The sequence below is a fragment of the Pleurodeles waltl genome, chromosome 6, assembly GCF_031143425.1.
Source record: "Pleurodeles waltl isolate 20211129_DDA chromosome 6, aPleWal1.hap1.20221129, whole genome shotgun sequence".
Classification (NCBI taxonomy): Eukaryota; Metazoa; Chordata; class Amphibia; order Caudata; family Salamandridae; genus Pleurodeles; species Pleurodeles waltl.
Genome location: NC_090445.1, coordinates 1,123,547,898 through 1,123,574,285, shown reverse-complemented (window position 1 = coordinate 1,123,574,285; position 26,388 = coordinate 1,123,547,898). Strand labels below are relative to the sequence as shown.

General features: G+C 47.1%; 1 protein-coding gene across 6 annotated transcripts in view; it reads left to right on the top strand.

Moving 5' to 3' along the window:
- Positions 1–26,388, top strand: part of PHC2 (polyhomeotic homolog 2) — a 635,967-nt gene that overhangs the window by 113,687 nt on the left and 495,892 nt on the right. The window contains exon 1 of one of the 6 annotated variants that reach the window (XM_069240301.1): positions 25,705–25,793. The exons of the other annotated variants lie outside the window; for them this stretch is intronic. The gene's annotated coding sequence lies outside the window, so the exon portion shown is untranslated. Of the gene's footprint in view, positions 1–25,704; positions 25,794–26,388 lie in introns of those variants that run through there. 6 annotated transcript variants of the gene reach the window in all.

Here is a 26,388-nt window from a genome sequence, read left to right as displayed (position 1 = left end):
AGATCAATTGCTACTCTCCAAATTGACCAGACGGTATTAAACAAGTTACAGATTTCTTGCACAGCACTTAAAGCGATACTAAAATAACAAATAAGGACACTTTTGAAGGCAAGTGACTTAGACAAACTTAAGAACTCTAATGATTATTGCGAGCTGTGGAAAGATTGTAAGCCAAAACGCAGCCACATTGCCTAAGTCCTGAGCCATAATGCCATTGGGTGCTTCAAAAAAGTTGCCTCAAATAAACACTGATTGTAAGGCTAATGGGCCTACAATCTAACGAACTAAACCCAAATGGCTCTCTCTTTCCAAGATCACAAACTGCAGACTTTGCGCTTATAAGTTTGAGTCCTTCGATCATCTACTATGTTGCTGCCCAGCATTTCTGCAACCCTGTTGCACATTGCTAAAACCACTCTTTCTTGCTCATGGACTTTGAACTTGCAACGAGGCAAAGAACCTGGGGTTCACTATCGCTGAGCAGACCAAGGTGGCTAAATTTGGCAAATACATCAGCCTTACATAAGTTTGTATAAAAGAGGTGAATGAAAACTGTAATCCCTCTCCAGGGAAGGATAACTTTGGAACCGGCTAGCTATCACCGGATAGCAGCAAAACAGTAGACCACTCAAGGACAATCAACCAACCTGTTTTTCAAGGTAGATAAAATGACTGAAAATTACTGGGGCTAGCGAACAACTTGCTAAACTACACCACCCATCCCCCAGCGTATATGTAACCAATGCTAGATAATCAACTTGCACTTTATCTTTTGATACCACATTGCATTTGAGAGTAGTACGTTGTAACACTTTAGCCAGTATCCTGTCAATGATCAAGCACCTTATAGCTTTGTATGTGTGATATTCAATGCTGCTATAGTGTAGATTTTTTTTAAATATAATTTCCTCCCGTGTATACTGATGCTTTTACATTTGCTTGCCTGCGACTATATGCACTCGCTTTTTTATAGCTTGTAACGATTGTAATCACTTATAAAACCACTTTATTGCTTTAATGTGATTCACAGCTGCTTCTTTTTGCCCCATTTGCACATCTTGAGGTTTTATTCTATTTTAATATAATCAGGCTCCTAGTGTTTTTATGTATTTGTTCATTCAAGATTCGAATATTGTAAAAATTGTATTTAATCACACAAACACTTTTTCATCGTTTGTAACAGAACTACCCAATGAGAATGGCTTCAGCCATAAATATTGAACTCGCTTTGTACGTGCTTCTTAAATTTAAATAAGATTTGGCTATTTGAACTTGAAGAGACTGCTTTCATGACTTCTCAAAGAGTGCAGCTTTGGGTTTATGGCTAACTGGTCCAATTGTTTGGGTTAATGGCTGGACACATATATTGGAAAATATCAAGAGCATTAGGCTGCCCTCAAAAGAAGCAGTAACATCAAACAGGGAAAAGGTGATTCTGCAGATGCTGGAGCAAATGTCTTCTGATATTCATCCTCAGATTTGGCTCCCGGTATTAATATCAAAGCAAAGTAGGATCAATGTTGAATGCCTGTAGGTTGACCTTGCCGAAGATGAAGGACAATGACACCTTTCCCAGACAGTGAAAGTGTATTGCTTGCGTTCCTGTGGCCAGAGATGGAGATCCAGACATTGAAGAGAGGAGGATGAAGACAGGACTTGCCAAATAATACATTGTTAGGGAGGTGCTGCTTATCCGACTTCCAGATGCATTGTTCTTTGATGAATGGTAGGAGTGAGGGTTGGCAATACAGATTCTGTTGTGCAGGGCAAAGGGACCGTATGGATGAGGCCCAACCTTTTGTCTTCCTTGATCACTTTTAGTTGGGTTGATAGGAGACCAGCGCAGGAACTTCACACCTCTTTCTGCCTCTGTTTTGCGGGCTCCAGGCCTGAGACTACCCTGCTGTGAAGATAAGTACACAAAGGCTTTGTTTGACGAGTAGCCTGGAAAGGACATTTGAAATGTGCTTTGTGTATTTTGTCTCATTTAAAACAAATTGGTTGTCCACTTCTAAATCAAGCCTCAGTATTAGTTCATGTATTATTTAAATTGAAATCTCTTCACTACAGTATTTTACAATGCTGCCAGGTCTTAGTAAGAACAGATTTAATATGCAGATGCTGATAAAACTGCACGAAATTAAATAACTTATGGGATACTATATTCTGCTTTTGTTTCACTCCTCCTCCTTTTAGTAGAGGAATGAACTCTGAGTTAACCCTGAAGAGAAATAATGAAACGGAAACATTGGAAAATCGTAACCAAATCATTTCAGCTTTTGGGGTTTCCTGTAAGACAGCCTATGTATTACAGTGGCAACAGTGCAGTAAATCATTTGACTTTCCTTTTATGGCTTACTTGTGAAAAGTTGCATCATTGAAAAGACACATTGGACTCAGCCCATCCAATCTTGTGGAAGGAAGAAAACAGTTGTGTGCTGCAGTGTCCAAATGTGTAATTATTACATTGTGACAGGCTTTGCACTTGGGGGGGAAAATAAAATAAAGTTAATCAAAGACTACAAGTATAAGACCGTTAACAAGGCCAGGAGTGGGAGGAAGTGGTGCTTAAACAACTACTCATGTGGTAATTAGTACTACAATCTAGTGCTGTCTATGCCTAGGAACTGCAAGTGCTTATAAAACTCATCGTATTGATGGAGAGAACTATATGCTCACTCTAAATCGACCAGCAAAATGTTCCACTCTTGAACTAAGGTAAATAATACACTGAAGTTCCTGGGATGCACTTTACTGTGGTAAGGGGAAAAAAAAGTCTGAAGCCTCTTCACACCAGAGCCGCCACCTCAGACATGACTCTTCACATAGTCCACACTGCTCCTACTTTTTAGCACCAGGATACTGTTAGCGCTTTTTTCATGTAAATGTTGGTCCCATAAAGCGCTGTCTGATTAATCAAAATCCACAACTGAGGCTATCCGTCATCATTTCAAAACATTTAAATAAAGTGAAGCATGTTAGACTCTACAAGGAATACAGAGTGATAAGTTTCAAACCATAAAGGTGTATTAAAAGTTACAAGGTTTACAGATTCAAAACCATCAAATCAGTGTCAATCAGTAATCAATACAAGAATGGATTAGTAAATGTGAAGCTCATGTCAATCAAAGTTATATAAACAAGAGGTTGAATTATCATAAAGTCGCCACAAAAGGAACAGTTAAGTAAACCCTACTCTGCTGTAAGCTAGATCAGAAGTGAACAAAGCATGTCTGCAATTGTTTTCTGAGCTCTCCTGTACATTGCACTTGTATAAATCACACAATTCTAACATTTGTTCCACCTACTCATGGTTATCATAAAATGCTTTAATCAGGTTGGAGCATGAAGAGAGAATTCAGAGCATGTTACTTTCTTCTGTTCCTTCACAATATTTCTTCTCTAACATCCTTCAAACTTGCAGGTATCTGCACCAAAAGAAGAATCATTGGACCATCCTGTACTCTGCAGGTGTACTGGTGCAGTAATTAGGTCAATCTACAGTTATCACATACAAAAACAATTCACATGGGAATAAAAACAAGATGCATCATATTTCATACTTCAGTTTCTCCTAGAAGTAAAATGCACGTGTTTATATAACAAGATAGCAACCAGGTGTTAGCCTTTTAAGAATGGGGACCTACATTAGCTGTGGTCAATCTAAACATAAATAATACACAGTTAATACTAAATGTGCACGTTTACATATTAATGTTGATTAAAATGCAAAACATTTCATATGGAAAAAAAAACTTTCAATACCCTCCTGGTTGAGCTGTGGACTTTACAAATATGTGTAAGATAATGTAACAAGCATATCAGCTCCCCCATCTTTGGCTCGGAATTTTCCACATTCTGTTGCCACTTCCAAATCCTATCAGGTCTTTTCAGAGAAAGGTTTACACATTGCGTTCGTATCTTCTTTAACATGGGTATACATTTTGGGAACGATAAACCTGTTCATGAATCAGTAAATTATGAGAATGTGACACTTGCCTTTTTAGTTCAAGCCTAGGGAGCGCCCATGTGCTGTCTCTGAACATGCTGTATCTCCTCTGTGGGCTTTCAGCATGCATATCGCTTGTCATTGGTTGGTTCGGATGCCTTTCTAAATTGCTTACTTTTCATTGGTAAATCACTGCCATTTGTCCCTCCTTTTAGTGTGTCGTTCCCTCCCATGGCGAATGGCCCTGTTACATGGCTTATTCTGTTTCTTGCATTTGAGTTTGTTACAGCACACTACTTTTTTAGATTGCCTTAGCTCATGTGTTTGGAATGCTGTGTTTGTTGGCTTTCCGAGTCACACGCGCACAGTTGATGTTTTCAACCTTACGTTTTTTTTATTTGAGAAACATACTGGTTACTTTTAGTGCCAATCTTAGCTGACAGTTTATGTTTTTTACAAACACACCGTACACATTGTGACCCGGAAATCATGCTTGAGTTTGTGTGGTTGTTGCTGTGCCAGCACCGGCACGGCCCCGCCTCTCCCACCTGTAAGTCGCGATCCACCTGGAAAGAAAAGATGAGATCTGGCCGAGAGCATGCTGCAAACAGTTTTTTTAATGCCACTGATGGAAACAATGATCAATCTCTAGCCACACAAAGTGAGCACACCTGGTTTAAAGTGAGCAACGATCCCGGTGGACAGCCTCACCTCTGCTCCTCTCTACCAGTACTGGGCGGGCACAGATCTGTAGCTGTCTCTTTCCAGGGTGAATAACTGACACAATATTATTTTTTTAATCTAATTTATGACAATGGTAGTTTTGATGTATAATCTTCTAAAACCCAGGACTGCAAGTACCCAAATGCAGTGTAACACTCACAACAGACAGAGCTGCTCTCACAGTGAAACTGCAAGAGTCAAAGCAGCCTGCACGTGCTGCTTGTTTACAGTGTGTGCTTTCTCAAAGGCAGATTCAGTCCCTGCAGCCTGGGTGGTGAGGCGTGTGATCATTACAAGTGCTGCTGTGTGCCACCTTAGACAGCATTGGTGCTATCCGCAGAAAGAATCGCTGGGGTTTCTGAATCTAGTACGATGCTTGTGTTTATTTGCAGTTACTGCAACGTAGGGTTTCAAAGCTTAGTGGGTCTCATTACAGGGTGTAGTGTGCACAGCGGCATGGTTTGTCTCATGCAGTGTAAGGTTTTGGGCACCCTGTCCGCGAATGCTTTCAGTGCCTTCTACATAACCATCCAGATCCTACCGCGGCATCCAAGGCTTTGACATGTTTTGTTTAACTCACTGAATGTCGTACAAGTAGCTTTGATGAGACTCTATGCCCAGACTGAGCTGTTTCATCCCTCCCTTAATTTCATTGTAGTTTGACAACCAGATGATTTCTCCCATGGCCCTGGGTGCAACTTCTGATACAGTTGTGTCACTGGGGGTAGCTAGGACAGTTTTAGGTAACTATGATGTCAAGAATCAGGGACGTAGGTATTCGTTGTGCAGCAGGTGTAGTGACACTGAGAGCCATCCATTTTATTACCAAATCATTCACGGAACTGGAGAGGGGACATTAACTCTGTTTGCATTAGGGCCAGTGAGAGGCGTTGGTCGGGTGACAGAAGCAGGAGTAGGCTGACAAAATTTAACCAGGGAACTGTGCCTTATCTGTACCGCCGGCATGTCCCCTTAACACTTAGCCCTGCCTGGAGTCGAGGTTTATGAAGTCGCACACACGCGTGAAGAGCCTAGGAGTTCTGTGAAACATGTGTCTGCAGCTACCGCCCAGGTGCATGTGTAACCTTGGCACTGCCTGTGTTTACATTGTTAGAGCTGCATGCATTCAGACGTACGTCCCACTTCTCTCTGATCGGAGGTGCTTTCCTCTTTGGTCAAACTTTGTCCAGACATTTTCTCTTAGCCTTCGTACTGCTCTGGTGTCCAGGAATTTCATCTAAATGTGTTATTTCCAATTAGAATTATGCTGTTTTTTATTAGACACTGTACTTTGAATTGTATTCTACTTTGCCATGTTGAGTTTTTTATGCTAAAAAAGACACTATGCTTGAACTTGAGAACGGAGATAAATCTCAGCATGAACAGTTTTCAGACAACAGGACAACTGCAGCCATTGGACTTATTGCCATAAGTGGTTTAATGCTGCACTTTTGCCAAGTGAGAATACCCTTCTGAATCGGTCAGTCTCTTCATTTTCAGCCGACCAATTTGCCACTCGTGTGTATTTTGAATAACTTTCCCTCTTTGTTCAACCACGCTTCCAAGCAAACGCACCGAAAGTGTAACCCAAGTGATTGTGAAGCATTGTGGTAATGAGTATTGGTGACCGAAAGCAAAAGGTAGCGCCTTTAGGTGCTGCACCACACAAGGTTAGTGGGGGATCACACAGTGGTTTAATCTTTCAATAGCCTGGATATGAAAAAGATATGACCCAATGTAGGAGGCTGGCCTGGCTTATAGTGGGTACCTTGTGGTAATTACACCCTGTGCCAGGTCCAGTTATCCCTTATTAGTAGAAAAGAGGTGTTTCTTGCAGCTTAGGCTAATAGAAGGTAGCTATGGCAAAGCAGCTTAGGCTGAACTAGGAGACATGCAAAGCTCCTACTGTACCACTTATATAGCACAATATCACAAGAAAACACAATACTCAGAGTTACTAAAAATAAAGATACTTTATTTTTATGACATTATGCCAAAAGTATCTCAGAGAATACCCTCACTTAGGAGGTAAGTAATATACACAAGATATATGTACACAAACCCAAAACAGGTAAGTAACAGTAAGAAAAGTAGTGCAAACAATGTAGAATCACAATAGGATGCAATAGGTGAACATAGGTCTAGGGGCAACCCGAACCATATACTCCAAAAGTGGAATGCGAATCACGAATGGACCCCAGACCTATGGGAGCTTGTAGAGGGTCACTGGGACTGTAAGAAAAGAGTCAGGGTGTCCAACTCAGAGGGTTGAGCATTGCAGGACGGAGTGCTGGGGACCCAGGCTAGGCTGTGCACAAAGGAATCCTTTGAGAAGTGCACAGAAGCCGGAGCAGCTGCAAATCACGCAGTACACAGGTTTGCTGTCTGGTGTGGGGAGGCAAGGACTTACCTCCACCAAACATGGACTGAAGGATCACTGGACTGTGGGGGTCACTTGGATCCAGCTCCTTTGTTTCAGGGACCACGCTCGTCGGGATGAGAGGGGACCCAGAGGACCGGTGATGCAGTCTTTTGGTGCCTGCTTTAGCAGGGGGAAGATTCTGTCGACCCACGGGAGATTTCTCCTTGGCTTCCAGTGCAGGGTGAAGGCAAACAGCCCTCAGAGCATGCACCACCAGGAAACAGTCGAAAAAGCCGGCAGGATGTGGCGCTACAATGTTGCTGGTAGTCATCTTGCTACTTTGTTGCGGTTTTGCAGGCGTCCTGGAGCAGTCAGCGGTCGATCCTTGGCAGAAGTCGAAGAGGGAAGTGCATAGGAACTCTGGTGAGCTCTTGCATTCGTTATCTGAAGAATACCCCAGAGGAGAGACCCTAAATTGCCAGAAAAGGAGGTTTGGCTACCAAGAAAGGAGCTTTGGCTACCAAGAGAGGTAAGAGCCTATCAGAGGGGGTCTCTGACGTCACCTGCTGGCACTGGCCACTCAGAGCAGTCCAGTGTGCCCCTAACACTTCTGAATCCAAGATGGCAGAGGTCTGGGACACACTGGAGGAGCTCTGGGCACCTCCCCTGGGAGGTACAGGTCAGGGGAGTGGTCAATCCCCTTTCCTTTGTCCAGTTTCACGCCAGAGCAGGGCTGGGGGATCCCAGAACCGGTGTAGACTGGCTTATGCAGAGATGGGCACCATCTGTGCCCATCAAAGCATTTCCAGAGGCTGGGGGAGGCTACTCCTCCCCAGTCCTTCACACCTATTTCCAAAGGCAGAGGAAATCATTTGTTCTGCCTTCCTGGGCCGGGGCTGCCCAGACCCCAGTAGGGCAGAATCCTGTCTGAGGGGTTGGCAGCAGCAGTAGCTGCAGTGGAAACCCCAGAAAGCCAGTTTGGCAGTACCCGGGTTCTGTGCTAGAGACCCGGGGGATCATGGAATTGTCCCCCTAATACCAGAATGGTATTGGGGTGACAATTCCATGATCTTAGACATGTTACATGGCCATGTTCGGAGTTACCATGGTGACGCTACACGTAGGTAGTGACCTATGTGCAGTGCACGCGTGTAATGGTGTCCCCGCACTCACAAAGTTCGGGGAAATTGCCCTGAACTATGTGGGGGCACTTTGGCTAGTGCCAGGGTGCCCACACACTAAGTAACTTGTCACCCAACCTTCACCAAGTGAGGGTTAGACATATAGGTGACTTATAAGTTACTTATGTGCAGTGAAAATGGCTGTGAAATAACATGGATGTTATTTCACTCAGGCTGCAGTGGCAGGCCTGTGTACGAATTGTCTGAGCACCCTTTGGGTGGCAAGAGAAATGCTGCAGCCCATAGGGATCTCCTCGAACCCCAATACCTAAGTACCATCTACCAGGGAATTATATGGATGTACCAGTGTGCCAATCAGAATTGGTAAAATTAGTCACTAGCCTGCAGTGACAATTTTAGAAAGCAGAGAGAGCATAAACACTGAGGTTCTGGTTAGCAGAGCCTCAGTGATATAGATAGGCACCACACAAGGGACACATACAGGGCATACACTATGAGCACTGGGGTCCTGCCTAGCAGGATCCCAGTGACACAAGGGGAAAAACGACACAAGGGGAAAAACAAACATACATACAGTGAAAATGGGGGTAACATGCCAGGCAAGATGGTACTTTCCTACACAACCCCACCCCAAATGAAGGACAATAAGACTAGCCTTGTCCAGGCATTGTCTAAGTGGAAATATCTGGAGAGTCCATCTGCATTGGAGTGGGTACTCCCAGGTCTATGTTCAACTGTATAGTCCATTCCCTGTAGAGATATGGACCACCTCAACAATTTAGGGTTTTCACCTTTCATTTGTTTTATCCAAAGTAGAGGCCTCAATTTGTTCAGTGCCCAGACCACAGCAAAGGCCTCCCTCCTATGGCAGACCAACGCTTTTCTCTAGGGGTCAACCTTCTGCTGATAAAAGCAACTGGTTGATCCTGGCCCTCAGAATTCAGTTGTGATAGTACTGCCCCTACCCCTAATTCAGATTAATCAGTTTGAACAATTAATTTATTGGAGTAACATGGGTTTTTTAGGACAGGTGCAGAGCACATGGCCTGTCTGAGCTCCTCAAAAGCTTTCTGACAGCTGGCTGTCCATAATACCATCTTAGGCATTTTGTTGCTAGTGAGATCATTAAGAGGGGCTGCTATGGAGCCATAATTCTTGATGAATCTCCTGTAGTACCCTGTGAGGCCTAAAAAGGCTCTCACCTGGGTCTGAGTTGTAGGGGGAACCCAATCCATGATAGTTTGGATTTTCCCCTGTAGTAGTGCAATCTGTTCTCCACCAACCAGGTGGCCCAGATAAACCACTTTCCCCTGCCCTATCTGGCACTTTGAGGCCTTGATAGTGAGGCCTGCCTTTTGCAGGGCCTCCAAATCTTTCCATAGGTGGACCAGGTGATCATCCCAGGTTGAGCTAAAGACAGCAATATCATCTAGATATGCTGCACCGAAAGCCTCCAACCACCCTTGCAGGACTGTATTCACCAACTTCTGAAAAGTGGCAGGTGCATTTTTCAAACCAAAGGGCATTACTGTGAATTGGTAGTGCCCTCCAATGGTAGAAAATGCAGTCTTGGGTTTAGCATCTTCTGCCAATCTATTCCGCCAATACCCTGGAGTTAGATCAAAAGTGCTAAGATACTTGGCAGAAGCCAGTGTGTATCAATGAACTCATCTGCCCTGGGTATAGGGTGAGCGTCAGGTTTTGTTACCTGATTGAGACCTCTGTAGTCTACACAAAACCTCATCTCCCTTTTTCCATCTTTTGTGTGAGGCTTTGGTACAAGCACCACTGGGCTAGCCCATGGGCTTTCAGAAGGTTCAATCACCCCTAAGTCCAACATTTTCTGCACCTCTTGTTTAATGCAGTCCCTGACATGTTAGGCTGCCTATAAATTTTACTTTTGACAGGCAGGCTGTCTCCAGTGTCAATTGTATGTTCACACCAGGATGTTGTACCTGGTACAAGTGAAAAGAGGTCTGAAAACTGGCTTAAGAGATTGATGCAGTTGTCTTTCTGTTCTGCAGTCAGACAATCTACTAAGACTACTCACTCCACTAAGGCATCTGCCTCAGTGGTGGACAAGAGATCAGGGAGAGGGTCACTCTCTTCTTCCTGTCCCTCATCTGTTGCCATGAGCAGGGTTAGATCAGCCTGTCATAATAGGGTTTTAGGCGGTTGACATGAATCACCCTAAGGGGACTCCTGGCAGTGCCCAGGTCTACCAAATAGGTAACCTCACCCTACTTTGCAACAATGAGATGGGGTCCACTCCATTTGTCCTGGAGTGCCTTTTGGGGCCACAGGCTCCAATACCCACCCCTTCTCTCCTGGTTGGTACTGAGTCAGGACAGCCTTCTGGCCATGCCATTGCTTTTGCAGCTCCTGGCTGGCCTGAAGGTTTTTACTGGCCTTTTTCATATACTCAGCCATTTTGGATCTTAGGCCAAGTACATAGTCTACTATGTCATGTTTAGGAGCTTTTAAAGGTTGTTCCCAACCCTCCTTCACAAGAGCAAATGGACCTCTTACAGGGTGCCCAAAGAGGAGTTCAAAGGGGCTGAAGCCCACTCCTTTCTGGGGTACCTCCCTGTAAGAACAAAGGAGGCAAGGTAACAGGACATCCCGTCTCCTTCTGAGTTTTTCAGGGAGTCCCATTATCATACCTTTGAGAGTTTTATTAAACCTCTCAACCAGACCATTTGTTTGTGGATGGTAAGGGGTGGTGAACTTGTAGGTAACACCACACTCCTTCCACATTGCTTTTAGGTATGCAGACATAAAGTTGCTACCTCTGTCTGACACCACCTCTTTAGGAAAACCCACTCTGGAAAAGATTCCCAGGAGGGCCTTTGCCACCGCAGGAGCTGTAGTGGTCCTTAAAGGTATGGCTTCAGGATATCTTGTGGCATGGTCCACTACCACCAACATAAATCTATTGCCAGAAGCAGTTGGAGGGTCAAGGGGGCCAACTATGTCAACCCTTTCAAAGGGCACCCCAACCACTGGAAGTGGAATTAGAGGGGCCTTTGGAGTGCCACCAGTCTTGCCACTGGCTAGGCAGGTCACCCAAGATTTACAAAAGTCTTTTGTGTCCTCTGACAAATGAGGCCAGTAACACAAGGGGACACGTCTTTCCCAAGTTTTCGTCTCACCCAAATGCCCAGCAAAAGGAATGTCATGTGCTAGGGTGAGAAGAAACTCTATGTACTGCAGGGGAATGGCCAATCTCCTGGCAGCTCCAGGTTTTGAGTCCCTTGACTCTGTGTACAAGAGGTTGTCTTCACAGTACACCCTATGACTGTCACTGAAATCCCCATTCTGCTGTTTGACAGCTTGCTGTCTTAGACCCTCTAATGTGGGACAGGTTTGCTGTGCCACACTCAGCTCTTCCCTGGTAGGCCCCCCTGCACCAAAAAGCTCAGCAGTGTCAGCTGCCAGCTCCTATGGTGTAGGTTCTGCACAGGGAGAGGATTCCTCTTCCTCAAAAGGGGATTCATCTGTAGAGGGAGGGATAGTGGGTAGGGATTTACCCTTTCTACCCCTAGCTTTAGGGAGCACTTGGTCCATTGTTCCAGGATCCAAGTTTCTCTGTCCTTTTTGCTTCTTGGCCTGAGCCCTTGTCAAAGCAAAAATATGCCCAGGAATGTCCAGCATTGCTGCATGGGCCTCCAACTCCACTTCTGCCCAAGCTGATGTCTCCAAATCATTTCCTAGTAGACAATCTACAGGTAAATCAGTGGCTACCACAACTTTCTTTGGATCAGTAACCCCCCCCCAGTTGAGATTCACAACAGCCATGGGGTGGCTAAGAGTGTTGTTATGAGCGTCTGTCACTTGGTGCTGCTGACCAAGTAGGTGTTGATCAGGGTGGACCAGTTTTTCTATCACATAGTTACACTGGCTCCTGTGTCCCTGTAGGCCTCCACCTCAACACCATTGATTAGGGGAAGTTGGTTGTTCTTACCCATATTAAGGGGACAAGCAACCAAGGTGGCAAAATCATTGCCACCATCAGAGACTAAAACAGCCTCTGTGGTCTCCCTAACAAGACCAACCCCAACTACATTGCCAATAGTGAGCCCAGCTACACCCTTGGATTGGCTATTAGTAGTAGATTTCCCACCACCACTGCTATTACTAGGGGCACTAGAATTTGCAGCAGGGGTTGTGGTGGTGGGAGGTTTGGTGTTTTTCTTTGGACAAGTGGAATCACTTGCCCAATGGCCTTTGACTTTACAGAAATAACACCAAGGCTTTTTCTGATTATTAGAAGAGGATTTGGACCCACCACCCCCAGAGGCTTTTTGTGGGCCTGATGAAGACTCAGAATGTTTACTTTTGTCCCCACCCTTCTCAGAAGACTTACCATCCTTCGTCTTGCCATCGTTGTCACCCCCTGTATGAACTTTTCTGTTCACCCTTGTTCTGACCCATTTGTCTGCCTTCTTTTCCAATTCTTGGGGAGAGGTCAGATCAGAGTCTACTAGGTATTGGTGCAACAAGTCAGACAGACAATTGTTAAGAATATGCTCTCTCAGAATAAGATTACACAGGCTTTCATAGTCAGAAACTGTACTGCCATGCAACCACCCTTCCAAGGCCTTCACAGAACAGTCAACAAAATCTGTCCAGTCTTGAGAAGACTCTTTTCTGGTGTCTCTGAACTTAATCCTGTATTGTTCAGTGGTTAAGCCAAATCCATCCAAGAGTGCATCTTTCAAAACTTTGTAATTATTGGCATCACTTTCTCCACCAGTAAGGAGCCTATCTCTACCCTTTGCAGTGAAAGATACCCACAAAATAGCAGCCCACTGCCTTTGAGGGACCAACTGTACCATACAGGCCCTTTCAAGTGCAGCAAACCACTTATTAATGTCATCCCCCTCCTTGTAAGGGGGGACTATCTTGTGCAGATTCCTGGAATCTTGCTCTCTAACAGGATTGCTATCGGAAATACTGCTGCTGCCACCATGGGGAACTAACCCCAACCTCTGTCTTTCACTCTCTATGTCTAGGGATTCCCTATCTAAGGCCAGCTGTTGCTGTTTAAGCTTCAGTCTGGTCTCTTCCACCCTCAACGTTTTGAGTTCCCTTTCCATCAAGTTATCCTCAGGGTGGGTGGATTGGGAATGTTTAGACACAGAGGAAATGTGGGAAGTTTCAGAGGGAGACCTGTCCCTAACTGTCTGGACCCTAGTAACCTGGCTTCTAGGGGTGAAAGATGCCCTACTGGTGTGGGACCCTCTAACACTACCAGTGTCAATAGGTGCCCTGCTAGGGGGTAGGACTTTGTAGGAAACCTCCCCAGCTTCTTCAGGGCACTGATCTGAGTCTGACTGGGGAGCTTCCCCATCTTCTAACCTCTCGTGAGATGGGCCAGACTGGTTCTGGTCATCTACAATGAGCATGTTAAAGAGAAACTCTTTTGTAGGATTCTTACCTATACTCAAACCTCTATCCAGGCAGAGACCCCTCAAACTTTTATAGTTCAAACTCTCATATGTTGCATTAACAGTTTTTTGAGTGGGCTCTACAGACTACAGACATGATAGAAAAGGTTTAAGGATAGTGAGAGAAAAAGTTTTAGAACTTAGAAAGCACAAAGAAAAAACATTTTCAAACTTTGGAAAAACTTTTAGAAGTTTTCAAAACTTTTCAGAAACTTTGTTTAAAGTTTTAGAGTAGAAAAGTAAACAGTTTTGGTTAAGTGTACATATACTGAACTATTTGATATATGATTTTCTTATGAAAAGCACCAAATGGCAAAGTGGTAGAGCAGTTACAAGTACTTATCCCACTGCTGCACCATCAATGTAGGAGGCTGGCCTGGCTTATAGTGGGTACCTTGTGGTACTTACACCCTGTGCCAGGTCCAGTTATCCCTTATTAGTAGAATAGAGGTGTTTCTTGCAGCTTAGGCTGATAGAAGGTAGCTATGGCAAAGCAGCTTAGGCTGAACTAGGAGACATGCAAAGCTCCTACTATACCACTTATATTATATAGCACAATATCACAAGAAAACACAATACTCAGAGTTACAAAAAATAAAGATACTTTCTTTTTATGACATTATGCCAAAAGTATCTCAGAGAATACCCTCACTTAGGAGGTAAGTAATATACACAAGATATATGTACACAAACCCAAAACAGGTAAGTAACAGTAAGAAACGTAGTGCAAACAATGTAGAATCACAATAGGATGCAATAGGTGAACATAGGTCTAGGGGCAACCCGAACCATATACTCCAAAAGTGGAATACGAATCACAAATGGACCCCAGACCTATGGGAGCTTGTAGAGGGTCACTGGGACTGTAAGAAAAGAGTCAGGGTGTCCAAGATACCCCACCCCAAGACCCTGAAAAGTAGGAGTAAAGTTACCCTACTACCCCAGAAAGACGCAATAGTTGTGATAGGGGGATTCTGCAAGAACCACAAGCACCAGCAAAACACTGAAGACAGATTCCTTGACGTGAGGACCTGCAAGGGGACCAAGTCCAAGAGTCGCGATAGTGTCCAGGGGGGGCAGGAGCCCAGGAAACCCCTGATGAAGGTGCAAAAGGGCTGCCTCTGGGTGGAAGAAGCCGAAGATTCTGCAAAAACGAAATGGGCTAAGAACTTCTCCTTTGGATGGAAGATGTCCCACGGCGTGCTGGATGTTGCAGAAGTGTTTCCACGCAGAAATACTGCAAACAAGCCTTGCTAGCTGCAAGGGTCGCGGTAGAGGTTTTTGGATGCTGCTGGGGACCAGGAAGGACCAGGATGTCGCCCGTTGGAGAAGGAGACAGAGGGGGCGGTCAGCAACTCAGAGAGCCCCTGCAGAAGCAGGCACCACCTACAGAAGTACTGGAGCAGGCACTTAGAAGAGTTGTGAAACCGGAGTCACAAAAGGAGGGTCCCACGACGTCGGAGTCCAACTCAGAGGGTTGAGCACTGCAGGACGGAGTGCTGGGGACCCAGGCTAGGCTGTGCACAAAGGAATCCTTGGAGAAGTGCACAGAAGCCGGAGCAGCTGCAAATCACGCAGTACACAGGTTTGCTGTCTGGTGTGGGGAGGCAAGGACTTACCTCCACCAACCTTGGACTGAAGGATCACTGGACTGTGGGGGTCACTTGGATCCAGCTCCTTTGTTCCAGGGACCACGCTCGTCGGGATGAGAGGGGACCCAGAGGACCAGTGATGCAGTCCTTTGGTGCCTGCTTTAGCAGGGGGAAGATTCTGTCGACCCACAGGAGATTTCTTCTTGGCTTCCAGTGCAGGGTGAAGGCAAACAGCCCTCAGAGCATGCACCACCAGGAAACAGTTGAAAAAGCCGGCAGGATGTGGCGCTACAATGTTGCTGGTAGTCGTCTTGCTACTTTGTTGCGGTTTTGCAGGCGTCCTGGAGCAGTCAGCGGTCGATCCTTGGCAGAAGTCGAAGAGGGAAGTGCAGAGGAACTCTGGTGAGCTCTTGCATTCGTTATCTGAAGAATACCGCAGAGGAGAGACCCTAAATTGCCAGAAAAGGAGGTTTGGCTACCAAGAGAGGTAAGAGCCTATCAGAGGGCTGACATCACCTGCTGGCACTGGCCACTCAGAGCAGTCCAGTGTGCCCCCAACACCTCTGAATCCATGATGGCAGAGGTCTGGGACACACTGGAGGAGCTCTGGGCACCTCCCCTGGGAGGTACGGGTCAGGGGAGTGGTCACTCCCCTTTCCTTTGTCCAGTTTCACGCCAGAGCAGGGCTGGGGGATCCCAGAACTGGTGTAGACTGGCTTATGCAGAGATGGGCATCATCTGTGCCCATCAAAGCATTTCCAGAGGCTGGGGGAGGCTACTCCTCCCCAGCCCTTCACACCTATTTCCAAAGGGAGAGGGTGTAACACCCTCTCTCTGAGGAAATCATTTGTTCTGCCTTCCTGGGTCGGGGCTGCCCAGACCCCAGGAGGGCAGAATCCTGTCTGAGGGGTTGGCAGCAGCAGTAGCTGCAGTGGAAACCCCAGAAAGGCAGTTTGGCAGTACCCGGGTTCTGTGCTAGAGACCCGGGGGATCATGTAATTGTCCCCCTAATACCAGAATGGTATTGGGGTGACAATTCCATGATCTTAGACATGTTACATGGCCATGTTCGGAGTTACCATGGTGACGCTACACGTAGGTAGTGACCTATGGGCAGGGCACGCATGTAATAGTGTCCCTGCACTCACAAAGTTTGGGGAAATTGCCCTGAACGATGTGGGAGCACATTGGCTAGTGCCAGGGTGCCCACACACTACGTAACTTGGCACCCAACCTTCACCAAGTGAGGGTTAGACATATAGGTGACTTATAAGTTACTTATGTGCAGTGAAAATGGCTGTGAAATAACATGGACGTTATTTCACTCAGGCTGCAGTGGCAGGCCTGTGTACGAATTGTGTGAGCTCCCTATGTGTGGCAAAAGAAATGCTGCAGCCCATAGGGATCTCCTGGAAGCCCAATACCCTGGGTACCTAAGTACCATCTACCAGGGAATTATATGGGTGTACCAGTGTGCCAATGAGAATTGGTCAAATTAGTCACTAGCCTGCAGTGACAATTTTAGAAAGCAGAGAGAGCATAAAAACTGAGGTTCTGGTTAGCAGAGCCTCTGTGATACAGTTAGGCACCACACAAGGAACACAAGGATTTATTGCAACATGCATCCAGTGGCCACCTCAGAGGTGCACCCTACAAAAGCTAACTACCCATGCGTGGTTGCTGGCTGGTCACATCCAACCTTCCACCACCAGACAAGATTCTGAGTCCCCCGGGTGAGAGATCCTGCTCTCTGGGACCCAGAACAAAGCCCTTCCTGGGTGTAGGTGCTAACACCCCCTCCCTCAGGAATGTGCACTGCCTTGCTAGCGAAGGCTTACAACCTTTGAAACTCAACCCCACTTTTGGCAGGAGCAACGGCGCAAAACCAAAGGACAGGAGGCCTGGTCAGTCCTGGCTTGCACTACCACTAAGGTGTTGCATGCAAGGTGACCTCTTCATTTCATTTTCCTCCATTTTGCATGGAAGGAAAAAGGCCGATCAGTTGTAGGAAAGTGACCTCTGCCCTGAGGAAGTGGCCACTAAATGGGTGTAGCCACCCTAAGGTAGATAACTCATTGGTCACTACCAGGTAACCCTTAAAACACCCACTAAATACAGTATTTAGTGGGAATCCACTAAATACAGTATTTAGTGGGCATCCCTACACCAAGAAATCAGATTTTAAGGACAAAAGAAAACCAGCAACAAAGAAGACCCAAGGCTCGAGAACTGAAGTACTGCTGCACCAAAAAAAGGCGCCAAACCTGCCAGCTGCACCCAGGACTCGACAATCACCACTGAGGGGTTGCTTGAACGTTGGACGGCATCTGCAAACCCCCATAGGACCTCCATTCTTCACAAATCGCCAAAGATCTCCCTCCAGAGTGAAGTCATCACTCCACAACAGCAAGGAACCAAAGTCCCAGTATAGGCCACTTCACTGACCTGCTGCTGACGAAGGAACCGTACACCGCATCCTTACAAAACTTTGCCTTTCAGACAGTGAGGGGGAACCCTGCCATTGTGTCAAGTTTGGTAGCACTGCGCCCTCCATTGGCCAGACTGTGAAATATCCTTAGGTACTGGTCACCTGACATCAGACACCCAGAAGAACCATCCACACCGGACTGAAAAAGGACCAGGAGGAAGTCCCAGTCAAGGGACTTCAGGAACCACCTGGACCTACTACCAGAGTGCCCCTGGGTTAGCAAGGGCCCTGGGCACTGACAACTTTTTAGGCTACATCAAATACCAGGCAAAAAGTGGGGACTAACCATGACAAACAAGACCTTTTCTCACATCCTCCCTCAGCCCCACCCTGTTCAACATTCATCTGGCCCCCTTGCAGACATCGTCAAATCCTACTGACTCAATATAGTCTCCTACGCTGATGACACTCAACTAAACCTCTCACTCACCGAAGACCCCACGACCCCAAAGCCAGCTTCAGCAACGCCATGACCAACGTAGCAACATGGATGAAAAACAGCTGCCTCAAACTAAACACCAACAAAGTGGAAGTTCTGATCTTTGGGAAGGACACCTCCCTGCGGGACCACAACTGGTGGCCAGCAGACATTGGACTAACGCCATCTCCATCAAACCACGCATGAAACCTCGGCATCATCCTTGACTGCCAATAATCCATGAATCGATAAGTAAACTCAGTAACCTCCTCCTGCTTCATCATCCTCCGTATGCTCCGCCGCAGTTAGACTCATCCTCAACCTCCACAAGTGCTCAAGCATCACCCACACATCAGGAACCTCCACTGTCTCCCCATATAGAAGAGATGCCAATTCAAAATCCTCACACTCACATACAAGGCTCTCCAGAACCTAGGGCCATCGTACATCAACCATTGACTAACCTTCTATGTCCCACCAAGACATCTGCGCTCTGCCTCGCTAAACCTCGCTCATACCCCCCTGCATCCATTGCAGCCCCAGCAGAGGCCTCTCCTTTTCCTGCACAGCAGGCAAGTCCTGGAACAGCCTGCCCTTCCACCTCCAAACAGCTCTCTCACTGGCAGACTTAAGAAGGAGACTCAAGATGTGACTTTTCGACAGAGACACTGCACCCTCGGTGCCAGCATACCCTTAAGGGTGATAGTGCTGCACTTTACATATGCTATGATTGATTGCTTCCAGTCCTAGTAGCTCGTCGTCCATGACTTTTTCCATTGTCATGAGTACGTCTTCCATAGTCCGTACTGCTCCCAGTGCCAGGACTGTACCTTCCATGGTCCTCACTGCTCCCAGTGCCAGGAGTGTACCTTCCATGGTTGGCACTGCTCCCAGTGCCAGGAGTGTACCTTCCATGGTTGGCACTGCTCCCAGTGCCAGCAGTGTACCTTCCATGGTCCTCACTGCTCCCAGTACCAGGAGTGTACCTTCCATGATTGGCACTGCTCCCAGTGTCAGGAGTGTACTTCCATGGTTAGCACTTCTCCCAGTGCTAGGAGTGTCCCTTCCATGGTGTGCACTGCTCAAGGTGCTAGGAGTGTGCTTTCCATGGTCCTCACTGCTCTCAGCGCCAAGAGTGTACCTTCCATGATCCTCACTGCTCTCACTGCTAGGAGTGTACCTTCCATGGTCCTCACTGCTCCCAGTGCCAGGAGTGTACCTTCCATGGTCCTCACTGCTCTCAGTGCCAGGAGTGTACCTTCCATGATCCTCACTGCTCTCAGTGCCTGGAGTGTACCTTCCGTGTTCCTCACCGCTCCCAGTGCTAGGAGTTGGACCTTCCATGGTTGGCACTGCTCCCAGTGCCAAGAGTGTACCTTCCATGGTTGGCACTGCTCCCAGTGCTAGGAATGTACCGTCCATGATCCTCACTGCTCCCAGTGCTAGTAGTGTACCTTCCATGATACTCACTGGTCCCAGTGCTAGTAGTGTACCTTCCATGGTCCACACTGCTCCCAGTGCCAGGAGTGTGCCTTCCATGGTGTGCACTGCTCAAGGTGCTAGGAGTGTGCCTTCCATGGTGTGCACTGCTCAAGGTGCTAGGAGTGAGCTTTTCATGGTCCTCACTGCTCCCAGTGCCAGGAGTGTACCTTCCATGGTCCTCACTGCTCCCAGTGCCAGGAGGGTACCTTCCATGGTCCTCACTGCTCCCAGTGCCAGGAGGGTACCTTCCATGGTCCGCACTGCTCCCAGTGCCTGGAGTGAACCTTCCATTGTCCGCAGTGCTCCCAGTTCCAGGAGTGTACCTTCCATGGTTGGCCCTGCTCCAAGTGCCAGAAGTGTCCCTTCCATGATCCTCACTGCTCCCAGTGCTAGGAGTGAACCTTCTATTGTCCGCACTGCTCCCAGTGCCAGGAGTGTACCTTCCATGGTCCTCACTGCTCCCAGTGCCAGGATTGTACCTTCCATGATCCTCACTGCTCCCAGTGCTAGAAGTGTACATTCCATGGTCTGCATTGCTCCCAGTGCTAGTAGTTTGCCTTCCATGGACCTCACTGCCCCCAGTGCTAGGAGTGTACTTTCCATGGTCGGCACTGCTCACTGTGCCTGGAGTGTACCTTCCATGGCCTGCACGGCTCCAAGTGCCAGGAGTGTAGCATCCATGGTCCGCCCTGCTCCCAGTGCTAGGAGTGAACCTTCCATGGTCTTCACTGCTCCCAGTCCTAGGAGTGTACCTTCCATGGTCTGCACTACTCACAGTGCTAGGATTGAGCTTTCCATGGTCCTCACTGCTCCCAGTGCCAGGAGTGTACCTTCCATGATCCTCACTGCTCCCAGTGCCAGGAGTGTACCTTCCATGGTCCTCACTGCTCCCAGTGCTAGGAGTGAACCTTCCATGGTCCTCACTGCTCCCAGTGCTAGGAGTGTACCTTCCATGGTTGGCACTGCTCCTAGTGCCAGGAGTATATCTTCCATGTTGCCAACGCTCCCAGTGCTAGGATTGTACCTTCCATAGTCCTCACTGCTCACAGTGCTAGGAGTGTACCTTCCATGATCCTCACTGCTCCCAGTGCCAGGAGTGTACCTTCCATGATCCACAACATGGATGAAAAACAACTGCCTCAAACTAAACACCAACATAATGGAAGTTCTGATCTTTGTGAAGAAACCTCCCTATGGGACCACAGCTGGTGGTCAGCAGACCTTGGACTAACGCCATCTCCATCAAACCACGCATGAAACCTCAGCATCATCCTTGACCTCCAACTATCCATGAATCGACAAGTAAGCTCAGTCACCTCTGCTTCTTCATACACAGTATGCTCTGCTGCAGTTAGACTCATCCTCAACCTCCCCAAGTGCTCAAGCATCACCCACACATCAGGAACCTCCACTGTCTCCCCATAGAGAAGATATGCCAATTCAAAATCCTCACACTCACATACAAGGCTCTCCAGAACCTACATCAACCATTGACTAACCTTCTATGTCCCAGCAAGACAACTGCGCTCTGCCTCGCTAAACCTCGCTCATAACCCCCGCATCCATCGCAGCCCCAGCGGAGGTCTCTCCTTTTCCTGCACAGCAGGCAAGTCCTGGAACAGCCTGCCCTTCCACCTCCAAACAGCTCCCTCCCTGGCAGACTTAAGAAGGAGGCTCAAAATGTGACTTATCGACAGAGACACTGCACCCTCAGCGCCAGGTACCATTAAGGGTGATAGTGCTGCGCTTTACAAATGCTGTGATTGATTGCTTCCAGTCCTAGCAGCTCGTAGTCCATGACTTTTTCCATTGTCATGAGTACGTATTCCATAGTCCGTACTACTCCCAGTGTGAGGACTGTACCTTCCATGGTCCTCACTGCTCCCAGTGCCAGGAGGGTACCTTCCATGGTCCTCACTGCTCCCAGTGCTAGGAGTGTACCTTCCATGGTTGGCACTGCTCCCAGTGCTATGGTCCTCACTGCTCCCAGTGCCAGGAGTGTACCTTCCATGGTCCCCACTGCTCCCAGTGCCAGGAGTGTACCTTCCATGGTTGGCACTGCTCCCAGTGCCAGGAGTGTATCTTCAATGGTTGGCACCACTCCCAGTTCCAGGAGTGTACCTTTCATGGTTGACACTACTCCCAGTGCCAGGAGTGTATCTTCCATGGTTGGCACCGCTCCCAGTGCTAGGAGTGTACCTTCCATGGTCTGCACTACTCACAGTGCTAAGAGTGAGCTTTCCATAGTCCTCCCTGCTCCCAGTGCCTGCAGTGTATCTCCCATGATCCTCACTGCTCTCAGTGCCATGAGTGTACATTCCATGGTCCTCACTGCTCCCAGTGCCAGGAGTGTACCTTCCATGGTCCTCACTGCTCCCAGTGCTAGGAGTGTACCTTCCATGGTCCTCACTGCTCCCAGTGCTAGGAGTGAACCTTCCATTGTCTGCACTGCTCCCAGTGCCAGGAGTGTACCTTCTATGGTCCTCACCACTCCCAGTGCCAGGAGTGTACCTTCCATGGTCCTCACTGCTCCCAGTGCCAGGAGTGTGCCTTCCATGGTTGGCACCGCTCCCAGTGCTAGGAGTGTCCCTTCCATGGTGTGCACTACTCACAGTGCTAGGATTGAGCTTTCCACGGTCCCCACTGCTCCGAGTGCCAGGAGTGTACCTTCCATGGTCCTCACTGCTCCCAGTGCTAGGAGTGTACCTCCCATGGTCCTCACCACTTCCAGTGCCAGGAGTGTACCTTCCATGGTCCTTCCATGATCCTCAATGCTCCCAGAGCTAGGAGTGTACCTTCCATGGTCCTCACTGCTCCCAGTGCTAGGAGTGTACCTTCCATGGTCCTCACTGCTCCCAGTGCTATGGTCCTCACTGCTCCAAGTGCTAGGAGTGTACCTTCCATGATCCTCACTGCTCCCAGTGCTAGGAGTGAACCTTTCATGATCCTCGCTGCTCCCAGTGCTAGCAGTGTGTCTTGTGATCCTAACTGAATAGGCCACTTATGGCTCTGAATGTTGCTGGAGAGCAGTCAGGACTCTTTATGTCTGATGTTACTCCTAGTTTTGCATCCATCAGTTCTGGTGAGGGTTCCAGTTGTTAAGCCATGTGTCATGTTGATGATCCTCACACGCTTGATCTGTCTTTTCTTCAGGTCTCATAGCTGTCACCATCCTCCCCTTCTGACGTGCCACCGGACACTTACGGACTAGAGGATTGTTCTGGGTCTCTTAACCAACCAGTTAAGACCCCTTTTTAATGGTTTTACTTTCATGTTTCCCTTGTGGATGGGGGAGACGTTTGGCTTGGGCTTTAAAGGAACCAGGATCCCAATGGCTCACATCTATACGTTTTTACCTGGGATTGCCAGGACGCAGTGTTAATGAAAACAAATAAAATCACATTTGTTTAACAAAACAGGAAAATAGTGGGCAATGACTCAAAACACAGGGGACACAAAATGATATAAACAAAAGAACTCAGGCGATGCGTTACATAAAACAAAACAAAAATCTGTTAGCCACAAATAAATCTACAGCAGCAGTTCTGCCCTTATGTGCATTACTGTATACATTTTATAAGGTCAGTGTGTGTGAGTCGACAACGTGTGGATCCTGTAACCATAACAGGAGCATCATCAGGACATTGCAGTTGATGCATGGGAAGTGTAAGAACACAATAGCTCAGTTATGGGAACTGCTGTCGCTTGGGTGCACCACCTGCAGTTTGGACTCACACCCCCAGAGCTATCTCCTCATGGGACTCTGCAAGGACACCCAGCAGGCAGAGGTTGATGGTGGCCCCTCTCCTTGGCCTCTAGAGTTGGTTGACTGGAGTATAGGAAATTAAACTGACGCTCAGGGAGCCCCGGTGGGATGCAGAGGTTGCAGATACTTCACGTTTCCTGTCCCAGTGGTAACAGTGCCTGCAGATGAAAATGGTAAACAGCTTTTGGGTTGTTATACTAGATATCTACGAATTCCTGCTCTCATCTTATCACACTTATCTACTCATCACTCTTATGTCATGTCTCTATCAAACTATCCTCCATTCTCACTCTCTCATCCCAAATCCCTTCTACCACTTTCATCTCCTAAATATCTCTGCCTAAGCTCTTCCCTCCACATCTAACTCACCAAACCTCACTCTACCTCTGTGACCTCCCACACAACCCTACTAAATTCTCCTACATTCATCTCACCCTGCTACTATGCTCTCCCTAACCCTTCCACATACTCTTCCCCCTCCATCCCCCTTTACTCATCCCAAGCCTTTGGGTTGAGTAAATGAAGGATATACTCCCAATTAACACCTCTGGATTTATTTCCTCCTCCACCCCTCCATTACTCCAGTCTAACTAACAAACTCTCATATCCGCGGCTCAAATTAACTCATAATGATACTAAAACTGTACTCATTATTCAACGATACTAATCCATCACTAATTCTTGTTGGGTTCCGGAGTAGCGTGCTACTCATCGAAAAGCGCTTCGACGCCTCGTCAGGGGTAGTAAGCGCTATATAAATACGATTACAATTACAATTACATACAGGACATACACTATGAGCATTGGGGCCCTGCCTAGCAGGTTCCCAGTGACACAAGGGCAAAAACAAACATACATACAGTGAAAATGGAGGTAACATGCCAGGCAAGATGGTAATTTCCTACACAACCCAATAACTAGTGAACTGTGAAATAAATAAAGACGGCTTCTTATCCTCACTGCCAAGTTTTGCCATGTTGTGTGATCGTGGCCGCATCAAATAATGCACGTATGATAAAGTTGCTTTATCTGACAAAAAATGGCAACATTTATAAACTGTCCCTAAAGAGCAGTATGTGGAGATTGATATCTTCACTCGCTCTTCTGCAAGCTCAGGCAACACTCGTGCTTGTCAAAGCTCCTAGTTATTCCAGTGTATGTCACTGATATCTAAACTTGAACCTGCCCATTTTACACTTTATGCAGCACATGGCTGAACCTCCAGTGATCACACCTCTATTAACTGCCCACAATACAGCACACACACTTTTCTCTCTCTGGTGGCACTCGACAGTTACCTTACTTCAGTATTACCTCTCTTATTCACAGCACTACAAAAACCATGAAAATGCACATATCGACTATTTAAAGACAAATTTCTTCACAAAAAGGCAGTGGGGGCCCCATACATAGAAAAGACAACCAACTCTGCCCATTATTCTGATTAATTCAACCTTCCTTTAAGCAGCAAAAGGCATGGAATGTGCTTGCTCAAGTGCTCTGCAAAGCGCTGCGCAGGCGGCTTCTCTGAACTATAGATAATCTGCCAATGCTTGGAAGTCCAACATGCCAGTAATTGGTGTTAAATGGATATGCCTGTGCCTTTCATGCAACGTGGGGTTTACTGAACACTGAAACAAATCTGCACATACTTAACACCTGGTCTGACGCCTTCTGTCAATTAATCAAGGTATCTATCAATTTATGACAAACCAATAATTATTACTAATGACCTTACATATTCATTTATTTGATGGCTTTTTTTCGACAGCATGTTAATTTACCACAAACGTTGATGTCTTTAATGGCTAATGTAATGGATAATGTCATTTAATGGATAATGTGCTCTATAATAAACACTTATAAGGTCCCAAAGCTGTTACCTATTGGCGATGCCAGTGCTTGTTTATCGTGGTCCTGGTTTACCAGATCACGGGCACTAGGGCTGTCTGAGTATGAGGTGCTGTGCAAACAGCAGGCCGGCTCCACTGAGAGCATTTGTGCAGAGTTACTTCCCGCCTTCAGCGCTAAGGCGGCGCTCCATTGGGAGTGCTAATTAGGTGCAATGTGGCATGAGGCGTAGTGCACTCTTCGTGTTGGTATAGTCAAGTGCTTGCACAAGCCCTCCTGCTCTCCCCTCCCCCATGCCTCCCTTCTCCTCTTCCTATTTCTTCACCCCTCCAGGAAACAGCTTGTTTGAAGGGGCGGTCTTTGATGTGTGTTTGTTTTAGGGAGGCAGAAGGCCTCGTGCCCCCTCTGTCAGAGGGAGGGGCTTCGACAACTGCTCAACATGAAGGGGTTTGTTAAGGAGGTGTGAGGCTAGACCTGCTAGAGATGTGACGGAGTGCACGAAGGTGGGAGACAAGCACAGCCCTCTCAAGAGATCGGAGCAGCACGGCACTATGACCAGCTCTTTAGCCAGTAAGTGCCCGCGAAGTGGGGTTTGGGAAATATATTTCACGAGCAGGTATGGAGTTCACGAGTTATGCATCCTGTTGCCAAATTTGGAGGGTAATGTGAGCCGTGGGGGAGGAGAAGGGAATACATTGAACGTGTTACATTGGCTTAACGGGCAGACATATAGGATTTAATGCATTTAAAACGTGTTGGTGGTGTACTTGGTGGTGCTGCTGCAAATAAAGGGGTCTTCCAGATTTTGATCGTTGTTGTTTCACTCCATCCTAAACAATACTCAGTACTGTTGTGCACTTGTTTCCTTGGCGCCCTCTTCCCGAAGCTTGCGAGATAGCTTATTGGTTCGAGTCCCTGCCACAGAGATGTGTATGTGTCCTTCATGTGTCAGCCTTAATTCCTTGCTCAACTTTACCCATATCTAAACGCTGAATAAATGAGTATCGCGGGATCAGTCAGTGAGGCCTGCTATTTGAGTGCCAGTGCACTATGTTTTTGTGAAAGGGGCATTCAAACAGTAAATAGTCTGAGCCCAGTACACGCTCAAGAAGATGGTATGCAGCTCAAATGACATGAGGATCGTTGGACATTTACTCCCGAAAAT